Below are 11998 nucleotides of genomic sequence, written 5' to 3'. Positions count from 1 at the left end.
AAGACCCTATATAGCCCAACAAGCTATCACCCAGCAACTTTAGCATTTATTGAACAGCTTCGTGGCTTCTGATCAGGAGTCTCGGTTTGCTCCTCTGAACAATGAGGGTAACCGTGGTCCCTAAGGGATGCTCGTTTTCAGGATCAGTGCTTGCACACAATAAATGCTCCAGAAGTATCATATATTACTGAACGAAAGTAAGGATGAAAAAATTAGGGGAAGGGCAGGGTTGCATTCCATTTCTCCCGACCCCGCCGCCGCAGCTCCCCGGCGGTACGCGAGCGAAAGCCCGCCGAGGGTCCGCGCGGCCACGCCCTCGCGCCGCGGAAGCCGCGGGCAGGGGCACCGAGAGCCCAGGCCGCGCAAGGCCCCCTGGGACCGGTAGTGCTGGGCGTGGCCCCGGGACTACATATCCCGGCGGCCCCCGCGCCGAGGTTCCAAGCCGCTGGCTCCTCAGCTCTACCACAGCGACGGCGGCAGCCGCGGCGGCTGTGTCGGTGGTGGCGGCGGCGGAGGAGGCGGCGGCGGCGGCTGTGGCGGCTGCGGGCTGAGCAGCGAGTTTCCGATTTAAAGCTGAGCTGCGAGGAAAATGGCGGCTGGCGGTGAGTGGAGATAAAGGAAGGGCAGCAGCGGGCGAGGGGCTTGGAGGGGGCAAGGCGGAGGGAAGAGGGCGAGTCCCCGGGGCTGCTGCGCGAGCCGGCGGCTGGGGCTCCCGGAGGCGCTGAGGGGCGCGCCGAGCCGGGGGGGTGGGGGGCCGCTCTGAGAGAGAGTTTTGGGGTGTTGGGGCCGCGCCGCTTCCCCCGCAGCCCGGGAGCAGCCGGAGGAGGGAAGTCCAAGCTGGGCGGCACCCGGCTTGGGGGTCCGAGGGGGTGTCCCCGCAGGGAGGGGTCGCCCCGAGGAGTTTGAGGGGAGGGGGGTGGGAACCGCGGGGCCCCCTTTCCCCACCCCTCCTGTCCTTAAAGTTTTATCCTCCTCCTTCCCCCCCAGCCCCGGAGGGCGGCTTCGGGAGCTGCCCGCGCCCCCTCGCCCCGCCGCCGCGGCCCCTTCGGGGGAGCGAGGGGGCGGGCGCCGCGCAGACCTCGCTGACCCCCCAGCCCGCCTCCCGGCCGCGAAGGGATGGGGCCGCGCTTGGTGGCCGTGCGGACGCCTGCACCTCGGCGTTTTTTTTATTTTTTATTTTTTTATTTTACACGAATTGTCTGCGGAATTTCCATTTTGGGCACGCGTAGTAGGTAGGCTCTCGGCAGTTTTCTCTCAGTGAAAAGGCGTTTTGCTTTCCCTGCCTCTGGTGTGAAGGCTGGGGAATGGCTAGTGGGAAGTTGGTGGGTCCATTTCGGGTTCGGCTGTCTTGATGATCAATCACCACCCCCCTACCTCCTCCTTGTCCCTTCTTATGGACATGGATGCAGTTCGTAGGGATTTAAATAAACTGTTCGTCTTGCGCATGTCTTTAAAAAAAAAAAAAAAGACAAAAAAAAAAAAAAAAAAAAAAAAAAACCCCACCACGAGTCGCTGGAAGGCGTAGTTGCTCCCCAGGCAGCTTGAGGGCACTCGGGGTGGAAAGTTAGCCAGCGGAGCACTTGTCAGAGGCAGAGAGCATCGTCTTCCTCCCGGTGTCAGTTCGCTGGGAGTCCAGGATTCCCAAACGGAATGACACGGAAGGTCTGCGATTCTCTGGAAGTCAGAACTTTCTTCCGTACCGCCCCCGTGTCGTCCCCCCCCCACTCCCCCATGTGAAGACTTCCTTTCTGCAGTTTTGGAGCCGCGCTTCAAAGCCAAAGCTGTTTTTGTTATTAAGCGCCTGCACCGTAAAGAAACAGGAAGGCGAGGACCCGCTGGCTGGCTGCAGTGGCTCTAACTGGAGCTGGAGGAGGAGGCGGGTGAGAGGGGCAGGAGTGTGGAGTGAGGCTGCTGCATCTACTTGGTGTGAAATGCCCGGCCTCCACCTGGTCCCCGGCTGCGAGAAGGATTCCCTGTGTGTTGCAGCAGGTTGTTGAGAGGATAATGGGGGGAAAAAATCACAGGTCTCCAGCGAATGCCGCCGCATCAACGAAAATGTGAAGTGGGAAGCCTTAAGTTTGGAACTGCTGGTTCTGATGATTGCTTGTTTATTTAGAATAGGTTACATCAGGTGTGATACCCAAAGGCACAAAACATTGAGAAATGAGTGTCTCTCCTACTCTATGTCCCTCCTCCTCTCCCTGGAGGCAATCACTTACTGGTTTTTAGAATATCCTTGGCTTTTGGGATAATCATTTGAAGGTTTTCATTAGAAACACATCCCTGTTGAATACCAAACAGCAGGGGAATAAAATGAGCAGAAGGAAAGGAAAATGGGTGGGAATGCTGTGTTCTTTTTACTGTTAAAAAAAAAAAATGCTGATAGCTATTAGGACCTAGTGTTTATGTTGCCTTATCTATCGACACCCTTAAAGAAATAACAATCTCTGTGGCGTGAGGATGAAGAAGCCTGCTGGGTTCATTGTTTGTATGTAAGACGAAGCCTCTCGAACATGTAAAATGATATTGAACACTATAGCTCCTGTCACTGGAGGTTGCTTCAGGTTCTGCATTTAAATGAGCAGCAATCTAGATTGCCTGCGATCCTAAATTATAGGGCTATTTTATGTATTGATAGAAATGACTTAATTGTTCAATCAGTTTTAAAAAAAAGCATATGCCAGCTTCTGGCATATAGAAGTACATTTTGGATGTGAGGATTGTGGCCGGAGTGGGAAGATGTAATGTTTCTAGAGCAGTTATAGGAAATGTTTCTGCCATAAAATATTTCTTAACTATAGAGGCTTGAAACATGCAGAACAATTTCAGCATAATTAACAGGATTTATGTTTTTATGTTTTAGAATTTACCGACACTAACAACTCATTAAGAAATTTCAGTGAGCCGAAACTGGTTTGGCTCAGTAGATGGAGCATCAGCCTGTGGACTGAAGGGGTCCTAGGTTCGACTTCGGTCAAGGGCATGTACCTTGGTTGCGGGCACATTCCCAGTAGGGGGTGTGCAAGAGGCAGCTGATCAATGATTCTCTCTCATCGATGTTTCTAGCTCTCTATCCCTCTCTCTTCCTCTCTGTAAAAAATCAATAAAATATATTAATAAAAATTTCAGTGATATTAGAGTTTAAAGTATTAAGGACTATATTAAATAATTTTATTATATTTTGAAAGTGAGGATATTGTGCATTTTCCCCTCTGTAGAATTATTTCTATAAATCACCTATAAATCTATGCAGATAAGTTAGAATTCATTCAGTAAGGAGTGAGTGTACTTACTGTTGAACCTTGTACCCCCTTTGTAGGTGACATGTAAATTAAAAATAGTTCTTGAAATGGTTACTAATGTCTTCTTGACTGATCTTTTTAAATAAATTTCCATACTATGTCAGCGAGATAATAAAGATTCACTTTCTATCTATCTATACTAATAAAAGGGTAATATGCTAATTAGACTGGGAGACCTTCTGGACATCCTTCCAGACAAAGTCATGGTAGCAGGGCTGAGGCAGAGGTGGTTAGGGGCGATCAGGCCAGGAGGGCAGGGCAGTTGGGGATGATCAGGCCAGCAGGGGAGGGCAATTGGGGGCAAGAAGGTTGGCAGGGGGGCCAGTTGGGGGTAAGCAGGCCAACAGGGGATGGCAATTGGGGGTGATCAGGCTGGCAAGGGGGCAGTTGGGGGCAAGCAGGCCAGCAGGCAGAGTGGTTAGGGGTGATCAGGCAGGCAGGTGAGTGGTAAGGAGTCAGTGGTCCCGGATTGCGAGAGGGATGTCCGAATGTCCTGTGGGGTCGGGCCTAAGCCTGCATTCGGACATCCCCCAAGGGGTCCCAGATTGGAGAGGGTGCAGGTCCTGCTGAGGGACACCCCCCAGCCCGGGCATGAATTTCGTGCACCAGGCCACTAGTGTGTGTGTATATATGTATGTGTGTGTATATATATATATATATATATATATATATATATATATATATATATACATACACCCCCCCCCCGTCTTTTGTGCATTAGCAGTATGATTTTAGAATAGTACTTTTTAACTAGAAGACTATTTTTTTTAAACATACATTTATTGATTTCAGAAAGGAAGGAAGAGGGGAGAGATAGAAACATCAGTGATGAAGAGAATCATTGATAGGCTGCCTCCTGCAAGCCCCCCACTGGGGGTTGAGCCCACAACCTTTCAGTTCGCCAGCTCTATCCACTGAGCCAAACCTGCGAGGGCAATGATCAGCACACTCATTAGCCAACTGAGGGCAAACCTCGGCTCATGAGGCGCATGTGGCTTGCAAGCTGCAATTTGCCAACCACTGGGCTAGGGCAAGACTACTTTGTTTTTGAGAAGTCTTTTAAAAATGATTTAAGAAATTATTTTTGTTTTGACAATAGGGTAAGATAAAAAAAAACAAAATAACAAACAAACCCCAAAACACCACACCTATTATTAATCCTGCCCATAATTGGTATTAAAATAAATGGTTTTAGGTTTTTTATTTTTTTATATTTTTAAAAGCTGTATAATTTCAAGCTGTGGCCAGAGGATGTAGGACTATTTTTAAAAACTTTCAATTTGTTGCAAGTTTGGAATGAATATCTGCAGTTGTTATTTGTCAACACAGCAAAGGGACCATCATTTTTTACTCTTTTAACCATGATTGAAGAGGTACTGCAGTTTCTCATAGGTTAAACCAGAGAGGACCTGTCCCAGCTTGGTTTGAGTGAAGAATATTCGCTATATGCATTATTGAGTGGTGAAAGCTTTGGGAGCAGAAAATTAGTGTTGGAAATGGATGTTAACTTTTCTTTTCCCCCATAGTTCAGGTGAAAGAAATAGGTGACTGTATTTAGTTTAGATCCTCAGGAACAGCATTGAGACTGAGTGCTGGAGTAAAATGTAATCATTTTCTTCCATTCTGAGTGCTTTTTGGGGTGGAGGGATTACAAAATGAACATTTCACAGTAGAGGAGGTACTCTATTGTAATGAGACTTACTTCTTCACTTTGTTAATGTTTGCTAAGTAAATTCATTTGGTCCATTTAGTTTTTTGACAGGGTTTCTGGGAGAGGATTATTTTGGTTTAAGGATGCAATTTATCCAGAGCCTAAACTTATTTCAGCCCCGTAACAAATAAATGATGGGTTTGACTTAAATCCAATGGCCTTTTCCTTTTTTTACCTTCTGGTGGGGAGAAGTTAAATGAAGAGGAAAATGGCCAGAAGATACACAGCAGGAGTAGAAAAGGGAAGATGTGCCGTGTCTTGGAGGCTGGTTTATCCACAAACTGGATACTGTAATCATTTTAGACTGCATGCTGCCAGTTCCGAACTTTGTCAGTATTAACTCAGTTAGGTAGGTTCTGCCCATCTAGGCCAACTTATAGGGGGCAGTAATAAAGGTTAATTTTAACTAACTAGTTAACTTGGTGGCCTAGAGGCAAAGGAAAGAAGTCAGACCTAACAGGCACACAGGTTTTACCTATTTCTAAGAACATGCTAAGAGCAAATGAACTAGTCTTTTCTGTTTGTCCTTTGCCCCATTTGTCATTAGGGATTTCTGTATCCTATCTTTTCTGTGTGTGTGTGTATGTGTGTATATATATATATATATATATATATATATATATATATATATATATATTTATTGCTAAGTTCTAGAAAAGAGGGGAACTTTTTTTGGTCTGCTATTCACTATGAAGGTATTCATCTGAAATGTTGAATTTCCTTGGTTAGAGGCCATGAGGGTTATGAAGCTTCACTTTTTTGGAGACTAGGCTGGCTAGATTCCTGAGTTTAACTAACGCCTCCTCTTCCTCATCATGATGAAAAGGGAATATTGGCCTGGATATCACATAGTAATGGATAATCTACTGTTCCCTGGGGCTTTGCTTTTGGTAGCTGTGGCAGCTGAGCTGGAGTGGTAGATGGATAGAGGGGAAAGCACTGCAGAAGTCAGCATAATCCTCAATTAGGATAAGCCTCATGGGTAATTGAATGTTGAGTGTACAGGTTAAATCCCATTATAACAAACTCCAGGGGAGTAGCTAAATTATTTCGTTGTACTGGGATTGAGCTTTGTTGAATACTGTTTAATAAATTAGCCTTTTTGTTTTTATTAGAGATGTGGGAAAATTTTTATTTATTGTAACAATTTAACACATTGTTATTCATGTGTCAATGTGTTTCACCTTCATTTTAAATGCTTTCGCCTTAAAAAAGGAAAGAACCCATGCTGGACTGGGCAGACAGTTTATATACCCTCTCCCTCCAGTGGAATAGCTCCATTGGTCTATCTTAACAGCTAAATAAGTTTATTGGTAAGTACTACTGTCACATTAAAGTGTGGTCAGAGGAAATGGGAATTTCCCCAGGTTTCCAGGTGGCTACTGCTGGTAATTTTTTCTGCCCTGACAACTTTTTAAAATAAACAAATGTACTTTATTTTAGTGTGAACTTTCTTTTGTGAGAAATAATTAATGTAGCTCTTTCTATTCAGCTCAATGTAGTTTGAGACCTTGAGATCTCTCTATGGTATTGTTAAAAAAAAAAAAAGTAATGGTACAATTATAATCTTTAAGATACTTCCATATAAATATGAAAATTTTCAGGAACATGATTACTATACATATGAGAAAATACTATTTTATGCTTGGCCAGAAATATATTCCTCTTGTTCTGTACTTTTAGATTGGTTTTGCCAGATTTCAGGCATTTACATCTCACTTTCATATCTAAGGCTAGCATTTTTATTTTGGGTAGAGTGTTTTGATAGGGTGCAGCAAGACATTTTGAAGTCATTCTTTTAAATACGAAGGAGGGAAAAGTCTGAAAGAAGGAATTTCAAACAACCCAAGCAGTGTTTTGAAAGTTCTCAGGTCTTAAGAATAATGACTGACTAGTAGGCAGGAAGCCTGCAGTTGTATTGTGGTATTGTTCCTCCATCTTATGCATTTGAGAACTTGAGTACAAAAGAGAAGAAAGCCTCGGGAGGGGAAAGAAAGGGTTTAACCACAACAAAAAAAGGTGGTGGTGGGGGGACTTTTTGAGTAAATATTCTTTGCTTTTCTGTTTAAGTGATATCTAAAGCCAAATTATTTTTACTTTTAGAGGAAATGTTGTTTATCATAATCTAAATGTCTTAAACCGACATTTTTATAAATGAGAATTGTTAATTGTTATTGGTGGAAAGAGCAGCGTGAACGGTTTTAAAACAGAACTTAAAAATACAAGTCTACATATGAAAACCTTTAAATATTTTCCTCCTTCGTTACCTAGACAGTATTATTTGTAAACTTGTTATTTTGAAAAGAATACTTATCAGTTAAGAAATGAAGAGTTGAGAATGATTTTTGAGCTTGTACTATAAGGTTTATGCAAATCAGTCTTTTTTTTTTTTTTTAGATTTATAAAACAAAGGGATGGAATATGCTATCTTCCTAAGTTTCTTATATTGTGCAGAATTTTTATATATATTTTATTGGTCAAGCATTAAGTGGATTAAGCTTAGTATATTAGATAATCATGTAAAGATGCAGGTTGCTGTGCTGATTCATGAGTTTGGGGACAGGATGACTTTGAGTTCCTGACTTCACCATAGTATATCCTATGAGCTGCAAAAATGTGTGTGTGCTTGTCTGAAAGGGAGGGGAAGGAGGAGGGGGGAGGGAGAGAGGGAAGGAGGGAGAGTCAGACACAGAGAGAGGTATATTCAGTATCTTCCTCCTGTTTTAAGGAAGTGAAGTAATATTTTATTTACTCTCAGTAAAGCTGTCATCAGTGAAATTATTGCTGAATTTAAGTCACTCTGTAGAATAGCTGTATCAGCTTGATTTTGTTTCCAGATTGAAATTTGGCAACTTTATTTGAAAATGTTTTAAGGATTACCCAGTGTTCTCTTTCCTAAATTGTGCCTTTAGTCTATACACTCTGCTCCATCCAAGCTCATGTCTTTCCTTATTTACCTGCCTGGTGGCTGTGTTTTATGACCATACTTTTATCCCAGCCAGGGTAGTTGACTTCCTTGCTGTCAGAGCAAGTACTTGTTTGCAACTAGGAAAATCTAACTTCACCAGTGAGAAAAATAACTCCTCACACAGGTTGCATCTATTTAAGGATTAATGGTATCTTCTTCATATAATAAGACAGGTCTTATTACTATATTGAATTTTTAAAAATCATTTCAGAAATCAATAAAATGAATTCAGAAAGCTGCTTTCAAAGTGCATAGCCATATCTAGAGTGGTGGAGTCTTAGGTGTATTGATCCCAAATTAGGCAAACCTGAAATCGTGAACTTTCACCAATAACCTTCAGTCTTCCCCACCTTTTCCTCTGAGAGTATATAATAGCTCCCACATGTGACTTTTTAAACTGACTTCATACCACCATTCTCTCAGCCATGGGGCCAGTAAGCTTTCAATCCTCTTTAATTTGCTATTGCTTGGCTGTTGCCTACTCCCATATACATATACATACTTAATGTTTATTAAGATCTTACTGTGTAAGGCACTGTGAGAATTAAAAAGGTTTTGACCTCCAAGTGTATACAATCAAGTGCTCATATCACTTCAGTATAAGGCAGTGTGTTTTGCTTATTAGAGATTCTGGAGAAATTCAGAGGAGAAAAGGACTACCTCTGACTGGGTAATCAGGATGCAGGACTTTGAAAAATGAATAAGATTTTAATATGGAAAGACATCATTAGCAACAGCACGGAAGTAAGACATTTCAAGACTTGGTCATGTAACTATTCAGTGAATGCTGAGTGAGTGATGTTATTGAATAAAATGGTTTTGTTTTTGTAGAATCCTATTAATACATTTTTTCCCTAGTACTCTATACTTCTGCCGGTTTAATATTATTAAACATCATTTGAGGACTTATTTTTGCTTGAAAATCTTTAGAGTACAACCCAGATTCTTTCATCTAATATTCAGCACAGTCTTTTTTTTTTCTTCCATTTTTGCTTCCCATTGTTTCAATAATGCTGATTTTTTCCTGCTGCTTCTCCTTGTTATCTTGTCTGATCATTAAGGTCCAGCTCAGATCCTGTTTAAGTAAATTTTCCAGACCACAACTGAAAATATTCTTGTTGCCTGTTATGAATTGTAATTGTCTCTTCATACGCATAGGAGACAGTATTTATTGATTGGTAGGGCAGATTCAAATTGTCTATTGTTTTATGGTAGGGACATTCTTTTTATAAGTTTTTAAATTTCTGTGTTATTTTTTGAATTATGTTCATTTTAGGTACACCAAAATCCTTGGTGAATGTTTCTAGAGTTCAACTCTGAATTTAATTTTTCTACGTGGAAATTAAGATAAAATTATAGTCCTAAGGATTTGCTCCTAGAGCCATGTCTCCCTCATAGAGCCATCCAAGATAAATCATGTTAGGTCTTAGAATACATTCGTATTTTCCAATTGCTGTAGGACTGGACACATGTTTTTATTCATTACCACTGTTCTTCAAGGAATCGTACTAAGAATTGTGGGCATTAGAATCTCTTTGTTATCCAGGAGCTGATAATCTAGTTGAGAAGTAAGTATAATTGAAAAAACATACTTGTTGCAGCAACATAAATAAGTGGTTTGAAAGTTCAGAGGAATAAAAGATCATTTCCAACTGGAATTGTTAAGGAAAACTTAATGGAGGAGATGGAACAGAACTACAGGGAATTAATTGCTGCTTCTAATCTCTTTCCCACATCTTTTATTTTATAGTACTTAGTTATGTGAAGAAAGATAAATTAGTGTGTTTTTTTTTTTAAATGGAAAAGAAGGCATAAACATGGTAGAGTAAAAAGAAGTACAAAAAGATACACACTGTGAAAAAGTAAGGCTCCTGGCACCTCAGGACTCCTGTCTTTATAGTTACCCTTCCCAAAGTCCACTACTGTTAGAGGATCTTTTTTACATAAGATTATGTCTCTTCAGTTTATTTTTTTTCTATTCTCTCTCCCTCCCTCTTTCTTTATTATTATTATTATTATTATTATTATTATTTTTTTTTTTTTAGAGAGGGAGGGAGAGAGAAAAAGAAAGAAAGAAACATGGATGTGAAAGAGAAACATTGACCAGTTGCCTCTTGCATGACCCCTGACTGGGGTTGGGGAATGGAATCTGCAACCTAGCTATGTGTCCCGACCTGGAATTGAACTGCCACCTCTCTGTGTACCAGATGATGCTCCTACCAACTCAGTCATTAGGGCCGGACTATGGATACTGTTTAAGTCATCTTGGAGAGGTCTCATATCTGTTTTTATAGCTACTAAGTTCTTTCTAATTGTTACACAGTATATAATTTATTCAGTACCATATTCTTACAAACAAAGCTATAAGTGAATATCCTTATATATATTTCTTTGTTCCCATGTTTGGTTAAAAAGTAAATAGTTTCTGGAAGCTAGGTTAAAGAGTATGAATGTAAAAATTTTGTAGAGCTCTGGTTAGGTGGCTCAGTTGGTTGGAGCATCATCTTATACACTAAAGGTTGCAGGCTCAATCCCCAGTTGGGGTGAGTGTGTGTGTGTGTGTGTGTGTGTGTGTGTGTGTGTGTGGTGTGGGGGAGTGTAAAAGGGTGGGGGAGCTACTGATGATGTTTTTCTCCCTCTTTCTCTCTTCTCTCCCTCTCTCGTTCTCCCTCCTTTTCCCTTCCACTCCTTTCCTCTCCCCTTCCTTTCTCAAAATCCCTTCTTTCCTCTCTCAAAATCAATAAAAATGTGTCCTTGGGTGAGGATTAAAAAGTTGAAAATAAAAATTTTGTAGGTATTGCAACTTGCTCCCTATAGAGATCGTTAATTAACAACTCCACCAGCAATGTATGGCAGTGTCTGTTACTCTTTACCCTCATCTCTGAGTAATGTTATGGTATAAAATTTTTTAATTTGATAAATGTAAAAGCTTTTTCGTGTATTTCTTCTAGTGCTTTTATGATTTCTTTTTAACATTAAAAGAAATATAAAATATAAAAACTAAAAAAAATAAAATAAAAATACCAGTTAGAATATAAAAATACCAATTAGGACATAAAACTAGTAGCATAGATTAATGAGATGGTAGACTATATATGTTGTGACTATATACCTTTGAGTGTGTTTAAAAATGTTTAAAATGTTACCTCATTTGAATATGCTCTTTTATATTTTTAGAAATCTGCTTTACTGAGGTATGATACACTTACTATAAAATCTAGTCATTTTAAGTGTGCAGTTTGAATTGACAAATGTAAACAGGTGGGTTACCACTGCCACAGTCAAGATGCAGAACATTGCCTATCTGCATTCAGTCTCCTTCTGGGTTTTGTATTCAGTCGACCACTGATCTGCTTTCTGTCACTAGTTTGCTTTCTTCCTTTTTTTCAATTTTTTCTAGGTATAAATGACATCTAATCATATAAATTTAAGTTGTACAGTTTGAGTTTTTACATATATGTCTACCTGTGAGTCCATCACCACAGTTACAATAATGAGAATAGCTATTACCTCCAAAAGTTCCTTACATTATTTTGTAATCCATCCCACCCTCATCTTCAGGTAATTACTGATCTGCCTTGTGTCATTAAAGATTATATAAGTGGAAATTTATATAAATGGAATTAACAATAGGTACTTTTGAGGAGGGCGGGCTTTTTTCACTTAGTACAGTTATTTGGAGATTCATCCATGTTGCATTTAACAATAGTTTTTTTTTTTTTTAATTATTGCTTAAGGAATATTGATTGCAGTATATTGTTATATCACAATTTATCCATTCACCTGTTGATGAACATTTGGGCTGTGTCCTGTTTTTGGTTATCAAAAATGGAACTTCAGTGACATTTGTGAACAAGCCTTTGTGTAGACATATACCTTATTTCTCTTGCTGGTGTGGCTCAGTTGGTTGGGCATTGTCCCATGCACCAAAAGGTTGCCAGTTCAATTCCCCTGTCAGGGCATGTGCCTGTGTTCCTAGCTACATCCTCGTAGTAGGGTGTGCAGGAGGCATCCGAT

General features: G+C 40.9%; 1 protein-coding gene across 3 annotated transcripts in view; it reads left to right on the top strand.

The window, feature by feature from the left end:
- The first annotated feature begins 432 nt into the window (after window positions 1-432).
- The window catches only part of NCOA3 (nuclear receptor coactivator 3), a 92313-nt gene continuing 80747 nt past the window's right edge, over window positions 433-11998 (top strand). For all 3 annotated transcript variants that reach the window (XM_084887454.1, XM_084887455.1, XM_084887453.1), the window contains exon 1: window positions 433-602. The gene's annotated coding sequence lies outside the window, so the exon portion shown is untranslated. The remainder of the gene's footprint in view (window positions 603-11998) is intronic.

The sequence above is a fragment of the Pipistrellus hanaki genome, assembly GCF_964339955.1.
Source record: "Pipistrellus hanaki genome assembly, chromosome: 6".
Lineage (NCBI taxonomy): Eukaryota > Metazoa > Chordata > Mammalia > Chiroptera > Vespertilionidae > Pipistrellus > Pipistrellus hanaki.
Note: the sequence above shows the minus strand (reverse complement) of the source record. Positions and strands in the feature narration are given on the sequence as shown.